This window comes from Bradysia coprophila, unplaced genomic scaffold (assembly GCF_014529535.1).
Source record: "Bradysia coprophila strain Holo2 unplaced genomic scaffold, BU_Bcop_v1 contig_24, whole genome shotgun sequence".
Lineage (NCBI taxonomy): Eukaryota > Metazoa > Arthropoda > Insecta > Diptera > Sciaridae > Bradysia > Bradysia coprophila.
This window is the reverse complement of record NW_023503501.1, coordinates 136,265-154,549: the sequence shown is the minus strand read 5'-3', so window position 1 is coordinate 154,549 and position 18,285 is coordinate 136,265. Positions and strand designations below refer to the sequence as shown.

The 18,285-nt window shown below is 34.7% G+C and overlaps 1 long non-coding RNA gene across 1 annotated transcript; it reads left to right on the top strand.

Moving 5' to 3' along the window:
• The first annotated feature begins 12,707 nt into the window (after positions 1-12,707).
• LOC119077591 lies at positions 12,708-16,921 on the top strand. Its single transcript, XR_005087834.1, has 2 exons — positions 12,708-12,854; positions 16,615-16,921. It is a non-coding gene; the product is annotated as an uncharacterized LOC119077591 (long non-coding RNA).
• Positions 16,922-18,285: the final 1,364 nt, after the last annotated feature.

Below are 18,285 nucleotides of genomic sequence, written 5' to 3'. Positions count from 1 at the left end.
ACCGGGGGAAACTTCTTTTTAGATTGTTAGATCAATAGAGCCCATAACTCCTCCGTGTTATCAAGGAATGGATAGAGAGTGACAAACAATTTAATAGATTTTTGATTGTTTGTGTGAATCAGCTGAAGAACAGCTGAAGCAAATTCATGGTGAAATTTCACTGCCCACAACTGTAAATTCTGTGACTTCAGTATTTCTGTCGGGCAAGTGATGGTCGGCTTATAATACCACTAAAAATTACAAAACTAAATTCACCTGCTCTATCCACTTCAACAAGAATCTACAGCATGAAGTAAATGAATTAGTTTGAAGAAAAATAAATTAATTACACCATTGACATCGACAAGTGATTTTATTGTTGTCATCGCAAATGTTCAATAAGACGAAGTATCGACATAAACTTGCCGCACTTGCCCGGCTCATTCCACCGTAAACAAAAAGGGGTTGTAGCATTATTCCATTCCATTACCTTCATTTAAAATTTGATTTCACGAACGCAGTTAATTTATCATTTACAGCTGGAATGACAAAGCACTAAGACGTTTTCCTTAAGTAATGACAAAGTAATTTACGAAACAACCGACTAAAATGACTCGGAATGATATTTGAACTTATTATAGCAGCAGAGGAGAGAACAGATGCATTTGATTTGAATGTTATTTTAGTTTCGTTTGAACGTCTCAAACATAAAATGTCAAATGATAACAATGATAGCTGATGACACAGCTAAATGTATAGAATGGTTATGATCTATTTGAACTAGCTACCAACATCTTTAATATAATTATATCGAATTTTAGCTTCAAAGAGCATTTCTAAATGAAAATGCCGCCAGCTACAACGGTATCTCACTCCTCCAAGTGCAGACAAATATAAAAAAAAATGTTTGATTCAATGTAAGGCAAGCCACATTGCGTATAAATACAGCCTGCATAAAACAGAATAAATTTATGGAACTTTAATGAGATCCAGTGGGTTCAATAATTAAAATAGGATAAACGACAAGGAATTTTTCAGTGTTTTTTCGTTTCTTTTAACAGCTTTAACACCCAACAAAAAAAAAACGAAAATAAGAAAATACTAATCCGGCAACTGGAAACATTAAAAAATTGAGGGTTGTTTGTACGATGGTGCATTAAGAAACAAAGCTTGCGATTTATTATTTAGGTTTTCTTGCGTTCGTTTTTTTATAATACGCATAATTACCTCCATTTTAATGACAAATTACCCTTAACGAGACCACATAATGGATTTAATTAAAAACCTGTCTACGTCCTGATTACGTTATTTATGATTAAAAATTGCAACCAAGAAAAGAGGTTTTTTGTGTGGCATAATTGGAGATGTAGAGTGTTAGGAATTTTGAAAAATTAGGTCGGAAACGATAGCACGTGTACCCCTTTCTCGTGTAACATGGAAAAGTCTGTTTCAATTGGATTCATATTTTAGAGTCTCAGATTCAGACTAAACGACTGAAAAGATGTAAGATTCTCCTAACAAATATAGTCTTATTCGAACATCAATGCTTCCGCCGTATGAGTTTTTTTTGAATTATTATTATTTACTCGAAAGCACATGAAATTTAATACCGTCCATTAGATTATTTTTGAAGTTTATTTATAGAGATGCTGAAGATACATTTGTACAGTTAATGTCAACAAAATTTGTGTTTAAGTTTGCTTAGGCTGTTCAGGTGTTGTCCAGACCATATGGACCACTTTGGTACCCGTAGCGCCCGAAGAAAAACTGGCTCCCGGAAAAAACTTAAGACTGAAGACTGGCACATAACATGACAAGAAGAAAAAATTTGTTTACGTTTCAAGCGTAAGTGGCTTAAAAAGTTACGTCTTTATACGGCTGTCATAATTGCACTATAAAATTATAAGCACGTGTTACCAGTGTATGAATGTACCAGCTGGTAAAACAGCTGAAGCAAACTTAGACACAAATTTGGTTGACATTAATTGTATCAACAAAACCAAGCCGATTACATTAGATAAGTGTTTGAATTGTAAGTAGACTTTCAAGGAACTATTCACAGATTATGCACGCCAAAAATTACCCCCTGTGTGTAATACGTAAAATGAATGAAGCAAATCTCTAAAATGTATGAAACGTACGACCGCACTTCTCTTAGAGCATGCAAAGTTTGTGAATGACCCCTAGGGTTCTTTGAACATTTTGCGTGGGTATCAATCCTCTCTTTCCACATTTGATAAAAGTGTACGTCACACACTTATCTCTCTACCGTTCAAGTGAAATTCTATTTTTATCGAAAATTGAATACGTATAGCATGGAGTATCTAAAACCGGGAAACATAATCCCTATTTACGTAATTCATAATAAGCGTTATATTTATCGAATCAGTTTTGCCAGTGTATAATATCCCACATATATGTATATAATAAACAGCACACCACACATTTATACACCACGTTGTGAAATGAGGATGCTCAGAAATATCATCAAATTTGACTCCCTTTTATCTGCATCGTCAAATATAATATTTGCACTACAAAAGACAACCACAAAATGGGATTTTACAATGAAATTTTGACATTTCGTATCATGGTTTATGGTTTATGAATAATTATTAAAGAGAAAATTGAAACTTTGTGGTTTGCATAAATTTTAGTGTATTTTAGAATTTCCACAAGCTATATTCTTCTATCATAAAAAAAATTTCCCATTTAAAATTTTGTAGGTAGGTAGATTGGTGGTAGTAGTATAGTTACATAAAAGTGTAGATAATATTCTTCATTCTACCATCATCATACCATGTACTTATATTATATTGCTATTCGGTATACTAACAATGGTACACCACACCGTGATGCGATTACTATTGAAACTACGTGAACGAATATATTAATAAAAGTGGAACATTCGTTCATCTTAAATTCAATATTCAAATATGCATTTAGGGCTTCGTGCCGAACAACCGGCATACAGAATTGATCCCTTTCTTCGCATCTACACTTTATCATTATCGAAAATTATACGACTATGACAAAGAGTTTATAGAATACATTCATTCATTTATTGGACTTGTGTGTTAGAGATCCATAATAATCTTATATTCAGTCCGGAATGAATAGTCTGATGCCATTTATGATGTATGATGAATGACCACACACAATGTAATTCTCTTGGGTCGAAATGGAATATTATATTTTTACGGAGCGCATAGATTGATGTTGGGTGTCAGTTTCATAAATAATAAATTTTATAAATATTAAATCATAGATTTGATTCTGTGCTTCAGTCACTGGCTGAGATAAAAATAAATAGACTTTGCCATGATTTCCATCGTGCAAAAATCTTGAATCAGAAATAAATTAATGGATCCAACTTTGGAATGATAACTATGTATTGTGACTGGTGCTATTGCAATGACTCATATCAAAACCTTACATAAATCTCCTAAACAAGCACAACTATAGTTTGAATGAAGTGAGTTGTTTAGGCATTGTACGGGGAATTAGGAAATATTTACACCACTCAGCTTATCAAGAAAAGGGGGATTTTTAAACGTTTTGTGTATCATTGTAAAGGTGTGGGACTTCTGAACGAACCAACTCTTTTTAAGTCCCGAGCGACCGTGTGATTTTCACACTAAAATCGATTTCTAGCAACTTAGAATTTTTTATTGTAAAAGTCTGTAGTGGGAGTCGTTACTCCCCGAGTAAAAAATTGTTTCAAATCGTTTTTTTTAATTGGTGCGGTTGATGGTGACGTTGGTATATTAGGTCACACCCTCTAACAAACCAATGTTACTACTTATTGTCGCAATTGACAAAAATGTGAATTTTCGACATCTCTATTTCTAGACCGATGGGGAAACCACTGGCCAAAAGGGTGGCAAATCAATTTCTAATTCCGATTAATTACCTCAATTACCGGAGTAACTCGTCTAATTGCCGGATTCGCTCTATTTCCTTTCAATTCCGTTCAATTTCTTTAATTTCCATTAATTCCTGTCAATTCCGTTTAATTACCGGATTATCCGGCAATTCCGAGCAGGGTGTGTAGTCAATTCGAGTGGTTTGACCCTCGTTCTAGACCTTTATTCGAAATCTATTACTTCTCTAATTTTAACAAATATTGTGCTACGAGATAACACCAGCTAGAGCTCTCAAGAAATAAACGATGACACACTTGGTATAATATTAAGGAATTGACGTGAAAAAATGAAGTAATAGATTTTGTATGAAACTCTAGGAATCACCTTGGTCTTTGATACTTTGAATTAAAAGATTGCCATAGGGTTAGACATGTAAAACAAATATTGTTATACGATATAACCTCTACACCATTCTTAAATATGTCCAACGACTCGCACAATGGCACAATACTATTTTCTCCCTATTACTTTAAAATCCAACACTTAAACTATCGGAAAATCATTTTATCAACAAGCTGTGCCTGCATGAATCCGTCTCCCCCCCACATATTTATCCGACTGAAGCATAAAATAATTTTATTCTTCCACTTTTCTCTTCCTTGGAAAAATAACGAGAAACGAACCCAAAAGATTTCTTACCTCAATCCTTACGTGATACGAATTGAAAAATGCTAATTGTAAAGTATAGCCAATTCCATGGAGTGTCGTATATTTGAAGGTGATCGCACTGTGGGACTTTTCAAATTTATATGAGGGTTCCAAAACACCGTATATAATTTTATGTGGTATATAGAGTGTGCTAGCACCGTATGCCCTTTTCCCGTTTAACCGTATAACTCTCCGCATATATAATTTATTTATTTAATACACGAAAAGTGGCAAAAAATATGTCTTTTGACGCATATATGTAGTTTAGGATTGCCATTTTACATTAGGGGATTCAATTGCCAATGTGACACTTTTGTGTAAAACGTTATGCGTCCTCTTGACATAATTTACACTGTTATCCCCCCATCAGTATTGTCAGTGTGAATGAAGTAAAATTTTAGCCGAAAATATTCTTCTCGATTCGATTGAGGGAATGTTATACATCCATACACCATAACATAAATTCTATGGTCTAACTCAATTACTCAATCGTCGAACAAAAATCATATCAAATTGTCATTCGAAATAAAATCAATAAACTTCGGTTATAATTTAGTGTAACATAAGGACAGTATCTAATAAACCATATAGTATACTCCCGGTAACTTATATTATTATCTGTATCTAGACGAACGGCAAGAAAGGAAAATCTTTCTTTTGATTATATTTTGACAAACCGATATGATTTATTGTCCTCGATGTATAATTTATTAGGCCGATACACACACATACATTGCCTGTGTTGTTCTTCAACACTGCATTGTCCGTTGATATATCTGAGAATGGTGGGGTCATCTGGCTCCCTTGAGTAATTTACTTTTGATTTATATGAATGAGGTTGTATAACCGAGACGAGTAATCGCAAAAGTTATCGAAAAAAACACACACAAAACAGTTAAACAAGAATTCTTAAGTTAAGTATATTTTCGCAGCTTTATGAACTTGTCTGATAACAACGAATCAAGTGTGCAAGGTATGTTACGTATAGTATCTGAGTGGAATAGCCTTGAAGTATCGCCAAAGTCCAATCGCCAAGATTTTTTTTTGCGATACATCATATTTTGACGTTTCTTCACACTCTGGTGACTTTTCTTAGCGTTTTTTCAAACTTGCGTGATTTTTCTTGCCAATTCATCATTTTTGGTTGATATGTTAAATCACCAAGAAGAAACGCTAAGAAAATTCGCCAAAGTGTGAAGAAACGCCAAGAAAATCGGCAAAGTGTGAAGAAATGTCAAAATGACCAATTTTCAATTATCTGTGTTTCTTGGAGTTTTTCACACTTTGGCTATTTCTCTTGGAGTTTCTTCACATACTAGTGACCAAAAATGATGAATTACCAGAATGTCAAAAATCGCCAGAATGTCAAGAAAAGCCAAGGAAAATCGCAAAAGTGGGAAGAAACACCAACAAAAATCGTCAATGCTTGGAAAAGACTGCACATTACGCATTAAATCTCTTTTGACCTTCTTACATACTGTCTGTCACTGTTCTGTCTTTGAAAAATACAATCATTTTGTGAAAGGATAGTTTCCTTAGGATCAAAATGCCTTGAAATTACTTTTCGTAAAAAGATAGTTCCCTTAAGATCGTAGGACAGTTCCCTAAGGAAGGATCCAACAAAACGCCTTTCCGTCACAATTTATAAAAAGATGCATTCCATAGGATTGAACATAGAACCTTTGCGTTACATTTCGTTAAATTACCGAGAAAAATCGAAACTGAAGACAATGCCAAAGAAAATCGTCACAATAATGTGAAAAAACGCCAAGAAAAATAGCCAAATAGTGAAAAACGTCAGAAAGACAAATTTTCCATTCTTTATGTTTCTTAAGACTTTGGTGATTTTTCTTGGCGTTTCTTCACACTCTGGCGATTTTCCTTGACAATTTTTTTTTGACCATTTGACTTTGACGATTCTTTTCGGGAATCTTTGACTTATTTTTGGTTGCGCTTTTCTTCATAGCAAAAAAAAATCCGTCAACATTCTTTTCTGTACATTTCAATTATTGAATCAGATCAACACATATCCCTCACACATTCGACAAAACCCTTGTGGATTATCGCGTTGAACAACAGTAAAATCAATTGTAACATCACTCGTTACGCATTAAAACCAACAGTTTTAAATGAAAATGAAAATGTGTTCAGCCCACACGATTATGAAAACATTTTCATGTTTTCGCTGAAGCCTCTGTACATGATTTTAATTTTTTTGTCAGTTTTTTCAGTTCTATAGCATTGGGTTCCAGTTCCATGTTCGATGCAGTACAGAATTACATTTTGTTTTGTGTTATTTACATAACCTGAATGAATACGACTGAATTTTCCGTCCGTAGATTTATAATAAATAATTTCAATGGAAATTCGGATACATGGAGTGTGTATGCACAGAAAAAAGGAGAGAAAATAATGCATAAAACGACACCCTTTCGCACGATGATCACCATTTTGACGATTTAGATTTTTCTATTTTATTTATACCCAGAGAAAGCAAAATATTTTCACATGCTATATTACCCGTGGGATGTAATAATTCAGAATAAAAACTCTAAAGGCAATTGACCACTAAATATTTACGAGCTGTTTCGTAATAACGCTATTTGTATGTGCCATAAACCCTTTTGTGGTCATTTGTCAATACAGTTTTCGACCCCCACAAAGGCGGTAAAATATTCATCAATTTCTCCGATATTTATGGCCATTTTTCCGGTTCGTTTTTAGTATAATATTATCTGGTTTATAATATGGCACCACAGTTCGTATTAGATGCCATAGGAGAGAGGATGGCCAGAGTGAAATTGGTTTTTTATGAGGGTATAAAAATGAATTTAAAATGACCACCTCTGGTATATATCTTCATATTTCTGGTGAATCGAAATAAATTTCTTTTTTGCATAAAATAAAATAGAAAAAAATCTTAGATTTACTTGTCGATACTTCAAGTAGAGTAGGAGTCTATCCTTAGACGTATAACTTAAACTTATTTCTCTAATCTTAACACGAAAAAAGCATGCCAAAAACTATGCACATAACGGTAAATTAATAGCACAGAACAGAATCCAGCGTGTAGCATGTGAGAATATAGTTTCTGGTTAATGTTAACTAATTGTAAACCCGTACTATGCCTTACGAAATATCATCAGTTGACTAAACTGGCTTAGAAACATTAATCTGTTTCGATTCTCTTTTCTGTTTCTTCAATCAACCCACCAAACATTATAAGCATAAAATGCATTGGCCGTGAAGTACTAGATTTAGTATATATATCGCGCGCGTCAACAGGAGTTGAACTTGTGGAATTTGTTAAAAATTTGTTCAACATTTGGCGTTTCATAAATCTTTCATTGTTTGAGGTGCCAAAGTCAGATCAGATCCCGATGCAACACAGTAGGGCTGGAGAATGTATGAGGAACCAATCTGATCATAAAAATCGCTTCATGTTTGTTCTAAGTTTGCAGAGGAAATAAAAAAAGATCTGTGATCCACAAGGTGTATCCTTTGAATAGCACAAAAATCCTTGTCATCCCATAGTGCCATAATTTTGATCAATGTAAATCGTTGGGAAACGGATCCGAATCAAGTACTTTTCCTTAGTTTACTCACATAATGGTTAAATCCTGCACTGAGACAAAAAAAAACTTATTAAAACTGTTCAAATCTATATAAACTATACGTGGTTCAAAATTCACGCTTTCGTACTAAAGTGAATGAAAATGCAGCCTTATTCTACAAATTTCTTACTATTTGTCCCATCAACCACAACTGGATTTATTCAACCGTGATGAAGTATATCCAGGAAAGCTCCTTCTGAATAACGATCACCATCGAACACTAGATGAATCCGTTTAAGTAATACTTGAGTAGGGAGGTGCGGGAAAACGGGAAAAGTAGGAAAATGCTTGCCTTCTCGTCTAAAACTACTGATTGACCAACTAGATTTTACTGAAACTGTTTCGAGAACTTGACTTGTTTGTTTGTTTTTCACTAGTTTTGCAAGCATATCCTCTGAATGTTTTTGATCAAAAATCGTTTGCGATATGTCAAACGAAAGGTATTGACTAGACGAATCAGAATATTTGAGGTTTGACGTTATGGCGAGAAAGCAAGCCAAAGAGCTTTATTTGCCTGTAATTCACAAGTTTTTCTAGCATATCTCTGAATGTTTTCGCTCAAAAATGGTATACGATGTGTCAAATGAAAGGTATTGATGAGACCTTTTATTTATTTATTTACTCGTGTATGTTTTATCATAGCTAACACAACAATATGAGACAATTCTAGCTTCAAACATAAATTAATTTACATTAAATTTAACAAAAACAAAGAAAACGTCGACAGATAGCAAATCTGATTGTATGAGCTGAGCGCCCATCGAACGTTTGTCTTTGAACTTGTGTTTATGTCTGTGTTAATTGGCTGTGGCCAATTATAATCATCAGTGATACTTCTGGAAAGGTTCGGTTGTTCACCGGGAGTTCCATCCAGTAGGATTGACTATTAATTATTGAGTTTGCCGGTCCATGTTCCGTTAAATGTGATACGATGACGTCCAAATAGTTAATGTCGTTACTAATCGGACATAATTGCGTATGAATACGACGAATGTTTTGATAGCAATGACCACCGGGAGATCCTGGTTCAGTGCATAAGTGATGATTTCATAGTTGCAGGAGCAGCTTGTGGACACACTGGTAGTCAGGGTAATCATCATCCACAGCGGACAATTGTCTTTTCGTATCGCACGGTACAGGTCATGTTATCGTTGCGTTGATTTTTTTTTTGAATAATTCTGTAGATTTGTCGATTTATCATAAAACTTCATATAATCCGCAACCGCTAGGCTACGATGAGTAGTACTTTAGGCAATAATTAACACCAGAAATATTAATGAAAACAGTTAAAATATGTTTTGTTGGCGCGAGTACGAGAAAATTACGACTTTTCGCTATGAGTGCGTTCACGTGTTCCTAACAAAATATTGAATGTTTAAGAAAATCAGGTTGGTACATATGTACAACATTAGCTATTGGCAAGAAAGCAAGAAAAATTGCAAATTTTTCTACTTTTCATGTTTTCCCGCACCTCCCTGTTATATCCTCGAGCCTTCGTGTAACTGCAACTGCAACAACCATTAATTGCAGATTTCGTCTAGAGATTTTTCTTTTCAATTTCATGTCAATATGCCATAAATTCAAATTAGGAATTTATTATTGAATAAGTTCACTGGATATCATACAAATATCCTGTGCATGTTATGACTATGTGTAGACGTCATGTCACGTTTTCTTATCCTTAACAAAACTTCCGCGCCCAAAAAAATAATAATTGAACATTTTCCTCGCACCTAATACGAATACCACATTACACAATAATGTTCACAATCGGCACAAGGTAGGAGAGGTATATATATTTTAATAATAATGGCTTTACATTTTACGCAAAACACAATATTCGACTAAAAGAAACCATAAATTATAGATGAGCGTTATTTTTTAATAAAGTGACAACACAACATTTATTTACGATCTAATTTCATGAAGACAGCTTTGCCATCATACCACTTTGCAAAATATATCTAACATCTACCGAGCCTCTAAGAATGGTCTCATAACAATATGCGTAAAATATACAAAGTGCGCCGTTCGAAACGAGAGAGGAGAAAAAAAAACCAACAACCTAGCAAGATACTATCAGATAGACACGCAACAAAAACTCTGTGTTGTATAAATATATAAATTTTTATATTCCATTGACAAGGGGTAGTCGCACAGGGGGTTTGATAATGTATTTCACGCTTCTTTAAAGGCTTTGTTTTTAATAAATGCATCCGTTCGTTGTGTTTTTGGGGGTTAATTTAATTTGTATGGCATGTAATATCTGTGCCTCGTTGGGAAAATATTAAAATGAACGAAGAAAATGTTGCATTGACTTGATAGCAAGTTGGTAGTACTCTCAGGACTTTATTTCTTAATCAGTTGATTTAATGCTTGTTATGTCAGTGGAAGAATCTTTCATTATTTATTCCAATGATTTTCCAGTTTTCATTTCTATCGCCTGGAAAATCGAGAAAATTCGTGAAAACTCAAGAAAATCATGAAAATTCATACAGACACAGTGAAAACTCATTTTAAAAATTATTGAAAATTATAGAAAAATTTAAAATTTAAGAAAACCTAGAAAATGTTGGAAAATTCAAGAAAATGTTCGAAAATTCGTTGAAATCAAATTTGTGCCAACTAAATTCGTGAAAATTCGAGAGAATCAAAGAAATGTTTTCACGAATAATTTACAGTTCTAGTATCACAATGGTTACAGCGAATTCGATTCCAGCACTCGCCTCCTCCGGCTCATTCGCTAAAAAGGCCCTTCAGCATGAGTTGGGAAAATAACTATTATCGTTGCCTTACTTGTGAACTAGTAAAACAAGGGTCTTGATATGAATAGCTAAATACAGAAAAGGGACATGTTGAATTAGTGAATTATAAGAATAATGAAATTTAATTGAATTAAGTTCGTTTCGAATAGACTAACATGTCAACAGAAGTCTTTTGATACTTCAGAAGAAAAACAATGTTCAGTCTAGGAATGAAGCTGAATCAATTAAATTTCATTTTTCTTATAATTTACTAACTTGTCCCCAGAACCAGAAACAACCAGCCGAGACACCGTTCATTAAACTCTCTTACAAAAATGTCCACTTTTGGACACAATAAACTGTTATGAACCTACAAAAATTCATAAACAAATCAAACAACTGCAGGGCGAAACTTGCAGCGCCCCCAAAAATATTCGAACTTTTATTCGGGCATTCAAGGTATACAGCGCGAAGCAACAATATCAATTTTAATGCCGTTAGGTATAATAAATATCGGAAGTATGATACAGACCGCGATTCATTTTTGTAATAAAAAAAAAGTTCTATAACTCACCGACTTATTTATATACGAAAATGAGAGAGTTTTCCCCGAAATGAAAATCCAAGTATCTCGTCGCTGGTAATGTTCCTTATATTCTATCCCATTTTTATGCAAAAAGGGATAGACTGGTGATGAATTTAATATTCTCGGCTAAGTCTGTACGAACATCGGGTTCATGCGATTATGTTTAGAATTTACTATTCAGATTTCCGGGACTCATATGGTTTAACTTCATTTATCAATTTCTTGTCACATGCCATCCTTTTTCAACTGACACAATCAATCACCAATCCAATTTGAATTTTAAAGTGTTCTTCACACAGTTTCGTTCGACGCAAATTGTATTACGGTGCCTATTCACCGAAGTTAACTAATTTCAATAATAAATTTGTCGTTAAATCGGATTCTTCGATTGTCAGCGAAAGTGTTTGGATAGTCGACCCAAAAACCAAATGCATTGTCGAGACACTACTGCTCAGCTTTCATCACTTTAAAATGTTCTGGTGTACACTTTTAGAGGTTTTTTGTATAAATAAACCATAAATCGTGGTAAAATTACCTTGTTTACGGCACATCCGAGGCCATTTTAAAAGATTTATCACTTTGGATATTGGTCATTCGACCAGAAAATTTATTTGAATTTCCGAACAGCCAATATTCTAATGGCCAAAAAAAAACAAATCCTTTTATTACCATTTTATGCATTCAGAAGAGTATTTTTCCAGTCTTAGCTTATGTATCGTAAAGGGTTTCGTTTTGCCGTAAAGTTGCACTTTCTTAATGTTTTTAATGTTTCCACACGTCGGTGGTAATCTTCAATTTTCGGAACTTTGAAGCACTGAAAAAAAGTTTGAAAATCTCCTCCGTGGAAGAATCTGCTTTGCTTGGGTCAAAAGCTCTATCAACGAAATTGTATGAATTATCATGCTCGTTCAGTGAACTAAAAGGGTCTTTTAAGCTACAGTTCGAAGATGGAGCAGTGTAGTCTGAAATGCAGATGCCCTAAGTCCTGAAAACCCGACCCTTAGTTACGGGCCTGAAGACATAAATCATTAAATCTATGAATCACATTTGTATAAGATGAAAACTACGTCCGTGAATAATAAACCGATTACAACACAAACCTAATCTTTTCAATAATTTCTTGTTAAACGATAACGGCTAATCGACCCACTGTGCAATAATAAAAAAAAAAACAAGACACAATATTATCACCCGAATTACCGATAACAGCGAATCGATAGCGAAAAAAGGTTTATCTGGGAAAGTTTTTGGAAACTCAATTAGTACACAACGAGTGCTTGGGAGTGTTGCTTAAGCTAAGCTAATGCTAATAGATTAACGACAAGATGTGTAAATTGCTTAAATGTTGTGCTTGCTGGTAAATATTTAATGCTTTACTATGATCCGCTTCTGTTTTTAAAATGATGTGTTTTGAGTGGCTTTTTCAAAAATTACTAAAAGCGCGCATAGCACAGTAACTCCAGTTAGTTCGTTGATGACAGTTATCAACTTTCTTCCATCGGTTTTATGGGTAGACTTGTGGTTGACTACCATTTTGATTAACCAATGAATCTTATCGAAAATTTGCTGTACGTGCTTAGTGAAGAAATAAATCCACTTAAAGTGATACAATTAACAACATTTTCAATTGAAAATGTATATCATTCGATTAGAATTTGCTTATCGCACGAAATTTCGTTGGAACATGATTCACTTCCTCGGTCGAATTGTCTGATTGTATATTCAATTGAAAGAGTCACAAGATAGTATTTTAACATTTACACGGACGGCTATATGCCTTTTGTTATTGACAGCAACGACAAAAATCAACGATCACAATTAAAATGATTCTAATGCAGTTAGAGGTAGTGGAATTTCAGAATCAAATTGCTTCAGTTGTTTTTCAGCTGATCCATACATACAATCAAAACTGTTTATACGGTGGAAGGTGCGACACGCACGCGCGTATTAGTGTTAAAACCGTATGAAGACGTATAAACAGCTTTGATTGTTTGTGTGTATCAGCTGAAAAACAGCTCAAGCAAATAGATGCGAGGGATTCTTTTGAAAAACGGCCAATGGAAATCTCAAAGAAAAACAAATTCTTGCGTCTAGATATATATTAGTCCCTAGAAGCAAAAACCACCTTCAAAAAAATTCGTTGAGGTTTATGGGGTTAGCAAGAGGTGATCGAAAACCAAAAACATGCACTTTCCTTATGGAAAATTTTCCGACCACACGAAATGTACAGGGTCGTGTGAGGTGTCATTAGAAAAGTAATTGCATGTACTTTCGGGAGAAATAGTCTTATATAGGTATAAAGTTCATCCACGACGAGTTACGAGTAGTTGGAAGTATGGGTAAAAATTTTTATTATTTAGGCGGAACTTCTGACGCTTCCTTTGTATCCTCAGACTACTTTTGTCCCAAAAGTACATGTAATTACCTTTCTAGTTACCTCACACGATCTTGTACGTTTCGTGTAGCCAGAAAAATTTCCATAAGAAAAGTGCATGTTTTTGGTTTTCGATCACCTCCCACCAGCCACATAAGCTTCGAAGAATTTTTAGACCCGTACGAAGTACTGGGGTCTTATAGGTTTACGCATACGTTTGTAACACGTCGAATTAAACTCCCTGAGTAAGGGGAAACCTATTGTGGTTGTCTAGAGATGCCAAATCCGCGAAAAAAAATGTCCGTCTGTCTGTCCGTCTGTCCGTCTGTCCGTCTGTCTGTCCGTCTGTCCGTCTGTCTGTCTGCACGATAACTTGAGTAAAACGCATCCGATTTTGAAAATTCTTTTTTTTCCCGTTTGGTAATGTCAAAAGACAGGCTAAGTTCGAAGATGAGTGATTTTGGATCGACCCCTCCCGAGTTGTGGCCCAATAAGTGCTTTACGGTTTTTCGAAGATATCTCCGGACATTTAAACGTTAAACTTGTAAGTGATACGTCAAAAAAAAGGTATTTACAATACCGATCGACAAAAAAAAAGTCCGGTCTCCTAACAAAATGGCTGCCGGCGGCCATATTGGATTTTAGTAAAACGATATAAAGTGGGAAAATTTGTACTTAGATAGTTTCTGTTAACAAAAAAAAGTTTATGGAAATCGGATGACCGACTTGTGAGTTAGACTCCTTGGTGTGAAACAGGCACAGGGCGGCAAGCAGTTTTTGCTTGTAGGTCGGCCAAATTTGAACATATTTCGTTCGTTTTAGCTTTATTAGATAGGTATTGACCGTACCAATCAGGGAAAAAAAGTTTATGAAATTATGTTCTCCGGAGCGTGAGCTAGGTCTCTTGGAGTGAGCTCTTATCTGGCTACTCGGCCGTACAGTGAACGTGGAGTATTTTGTCAATATCTCGAGTAAATTTCGACCGAATTTCATGAATTTTTTTTTGTTTGAAAGGTATTAACGAATGTAAAGCGTCGGTACTATTTTCGGTTTCCTAACAAAATGGCTGCCGGCGGCCATATTAGATTTTATTAAAAGTGATATAAAGTGGGAAAAATGATGCTTAGAGAGTTTCTGTTAACATGGAAATAATGTGTTAAGTGTGAGGGGTTTCAGGGATTCCATATATGGACATCTATATATATCTATATTCACCTATATTGAGCTATATACAGGCATATAGAGCTATATAATAGCATATTCCTCTGTGAAATGTTTATTTACAGTGAAATATAGGTAAATATAGCGGTATATAGCTGTTTAAATAGGAATTTATGAAATTTGACTTTGTACGGGGCTGTCTATATTGCCTCCGGCAATTTAATTGTATATGATAACAAGGCAAAGAGTGGATAATGTAAGTGATTTTAAAGGGAGAATAGTTTTTCAGCAGAGAAGAAAATGAAGCAAGAGAAATGAAGAGTTTCACATTAAAGGCTTTTGATACAAATAGGTGTTTCGTACGGGTCGGCGTTAGCTATGTTTTTGAAAGTGGTTTAGGCTTCTAGTGACCAATGTCTATATAGGCGCAAGAATTTATTTTTCTCAGAGAATGCGTTCGATTTCCATAGGTCGTTTTTTAAGAGAATCCCTCTGCTGAAATTTCAAATGCAAAATGTATTATAATGAAGTAAGAGATTTTGTGTCGATCTGTTGAAATTACTTCGTTCAAAAGAAGTAGTAGACTCGATAATTGACGATAATGATTGCCGTTTGTTAAGATTAATTAATCTTTAAAGGCCATAACTAAAGAGGTCAGCGAGCCAAAACCGTGCTTTTCTATTTTATCGGATTATTTTTCATTAAACACCTTAAAATCTAAACATGACGCAAGTCCTTCTGTTTTTACTTCCAAAATTAGTGAGATGTCTCGCTTTGGGTCCTTTGGTCGACGCATACTGCGCCTGAATGAAGAAATTTCAACACCAAAATTATCCTTAAAAATTGCGTCACAGGTGGCATCCGATCTATTTCAAAAGTCAATTGTTTGAAACATGACAAGTCAGTAGGAATGCTTACTTAATCTCAAGGAGGCGGTTGACTCTGTTTAGCTCTTTACTGCAAATACTTTACAAATGGTAGTCTGTAATTCACTGTCTGCTGATTGGACAATTAACTCCGGAGTGCCCCGTGATACCGATCTTCTTATAAAAACACAAGAACGTGTTTCACCATTGCCCTTCGAGTGTTCTAAATTTGTTTAACTGGTATCAGTTCACCGGTCCTCGATTTTAATTAAATTGGTTTTAGTAATCGTTTATCAACCCAAAAATTTTTCAAAAGAACTGATAGCAGTTGCCCTACTTCCATAGACCTAGATGATCACCACAATTTCCTCCTCCCAAATCTAAAATCTAAAAGAAACATTTAGACGTTACTGGGATCCGCGAACTAACTAACTGAAGACAACCGCAAAATTCAATATCAAGGCCAAATTTTAACCGATTATGACGTGTTAGCTAGTGAGAGTTAGTTCGAATTTGCATCCAAAAAAAATATTTTGAGGTCGTTGGGGTCAAGGGGGAGTCAAACAGTTGCTGTAAATAATGTTCCTCAGTTCTTCTAAAACATTTTTAGAAATATTTTGTTGTAGAGAGGATTGGCTACACGTCTACTTACTGACAAGCGGGAATGATATCAAAGACAATAATTATGAAACCATTTCTTTCTCTATCACTTTCAGCCTTTGCAGTTGCGCAATGAGCTGTGTATTTTGGATTCTTGGAATTGCACTAGTTATACTGGCAATTGGCTTAGGTATTTACTTTGGCATATTCCACAATGCCGACAAAGATCCTGAGACGGAAGGTGATACGTTAAATACTTTGCTATTACGACTGAACGAGACTATACAAGATACTTACAAGTAAAAATGTGTTTTCTTTTATGAGATAACGATAAGGTTACATCTAACTCTTTTACGTATAAATTGTGAGAATTATGAAATAAAGCGATAAATGGTATGATTACGAACGGTTTTAAGAAATTTATAGATTTTGTATTGTAATGTAATGATGATGATTACAGTGAATCCGAAAAATAAGGTGCACAAGTTCTCAATTGTAGAAGCGCTAATATGTTCACAGATCATTTAAAACAACAGCCAGAATTTCCAATTTCTATTTTCATATCCCTGTTCATTGTCTGTGCTTCGATGCTATACTGTTTCCAATTAGCATACAAAACTTTCACGTTATACACTTAATTTACACCAAACCGAAAAACAAACTTACAGCAAAAACCGAACGAGCACAATGAATGTTCATAAAACTTTTAGCTAACAAATCTTGATGACAAAGTCATTTATTAACAAAGAGACGAATAGCTGCCGTAATGAATCCCATGTGACACGAAGAGGAAACGGAATTGCTTTTGCTTTATTGCCAAACAAATAGGCACTAGCAGGGAAAATAAGAAAAGGTAATTTGAACCGTTGCTGTTGTGTTGAGATAAATTACACGTTTTTCCGTGTCGATGTTGTTATTTCACGACATTAAAAATATCGAAAAAGTTTTCGTTTTACAACACTTCGTCAGGTTGAGAGTATGGAACTCGTAGATAATTGGGTGGTATAATATATGATGAATGAGAATTGGAATTACTTACTCGAATTGACTTTTTTGTCTTAATGTATCAGTCTTGATTCATTTCACAAAATAAAATTCATTTCAGCGATGGATGAGAGGGATTCTTTTGAAAAAGAGAATCTTGAAATCGGATGCATTTTCCATTGGACTTTTTTATATGTGCCTGGATTGGTATTGGTCCATAGAACCAAAAGCCACTTTCAAAAAAATTCTTCGAATCTTGTGTGGCTGGTGTGAGGTGATCGAAAACTGAAAACATGCACTTTTCTTACAAAAATTTCTCCAGTTACACGAGCCGTACAGGGTCGTGTGGGGTGTCATTAGAAAGGTAATTGCATGTACTTATGGGAAAAATACGTTCTTGTTAGGTTTAAAATTCATCCACACTGAGATATGTGCAGTTGAAGTTTTCAACCGAAAAAAGACTGACAACTTACACTTTTCTTACAGAAATTTCTCGATGTACACGAAACGTACATGGTCGTGTGGGGTGTCATTTGAAAGGTAATTGCATGTACTATTGGGAAAAATAGAGCTTACAGAAGTTTGGTGGCATCTACGATGAGTTATGTGAAGTTGAAATGTTTAAGTGCTTATATTGCATCGAAGATGCTACCAAACTTCTGTAAGCTCTATTTTTCCTAAAAGAACATGCAATTACCTTTCAAATGACACCCCACACGACCATGTACGTTTCGTGTACCTCGAGAAATTTCTGTAAGAAAAGTGTAAGTTTTCAGTCTTTTTTCGGTTGAAAACTTCAACTG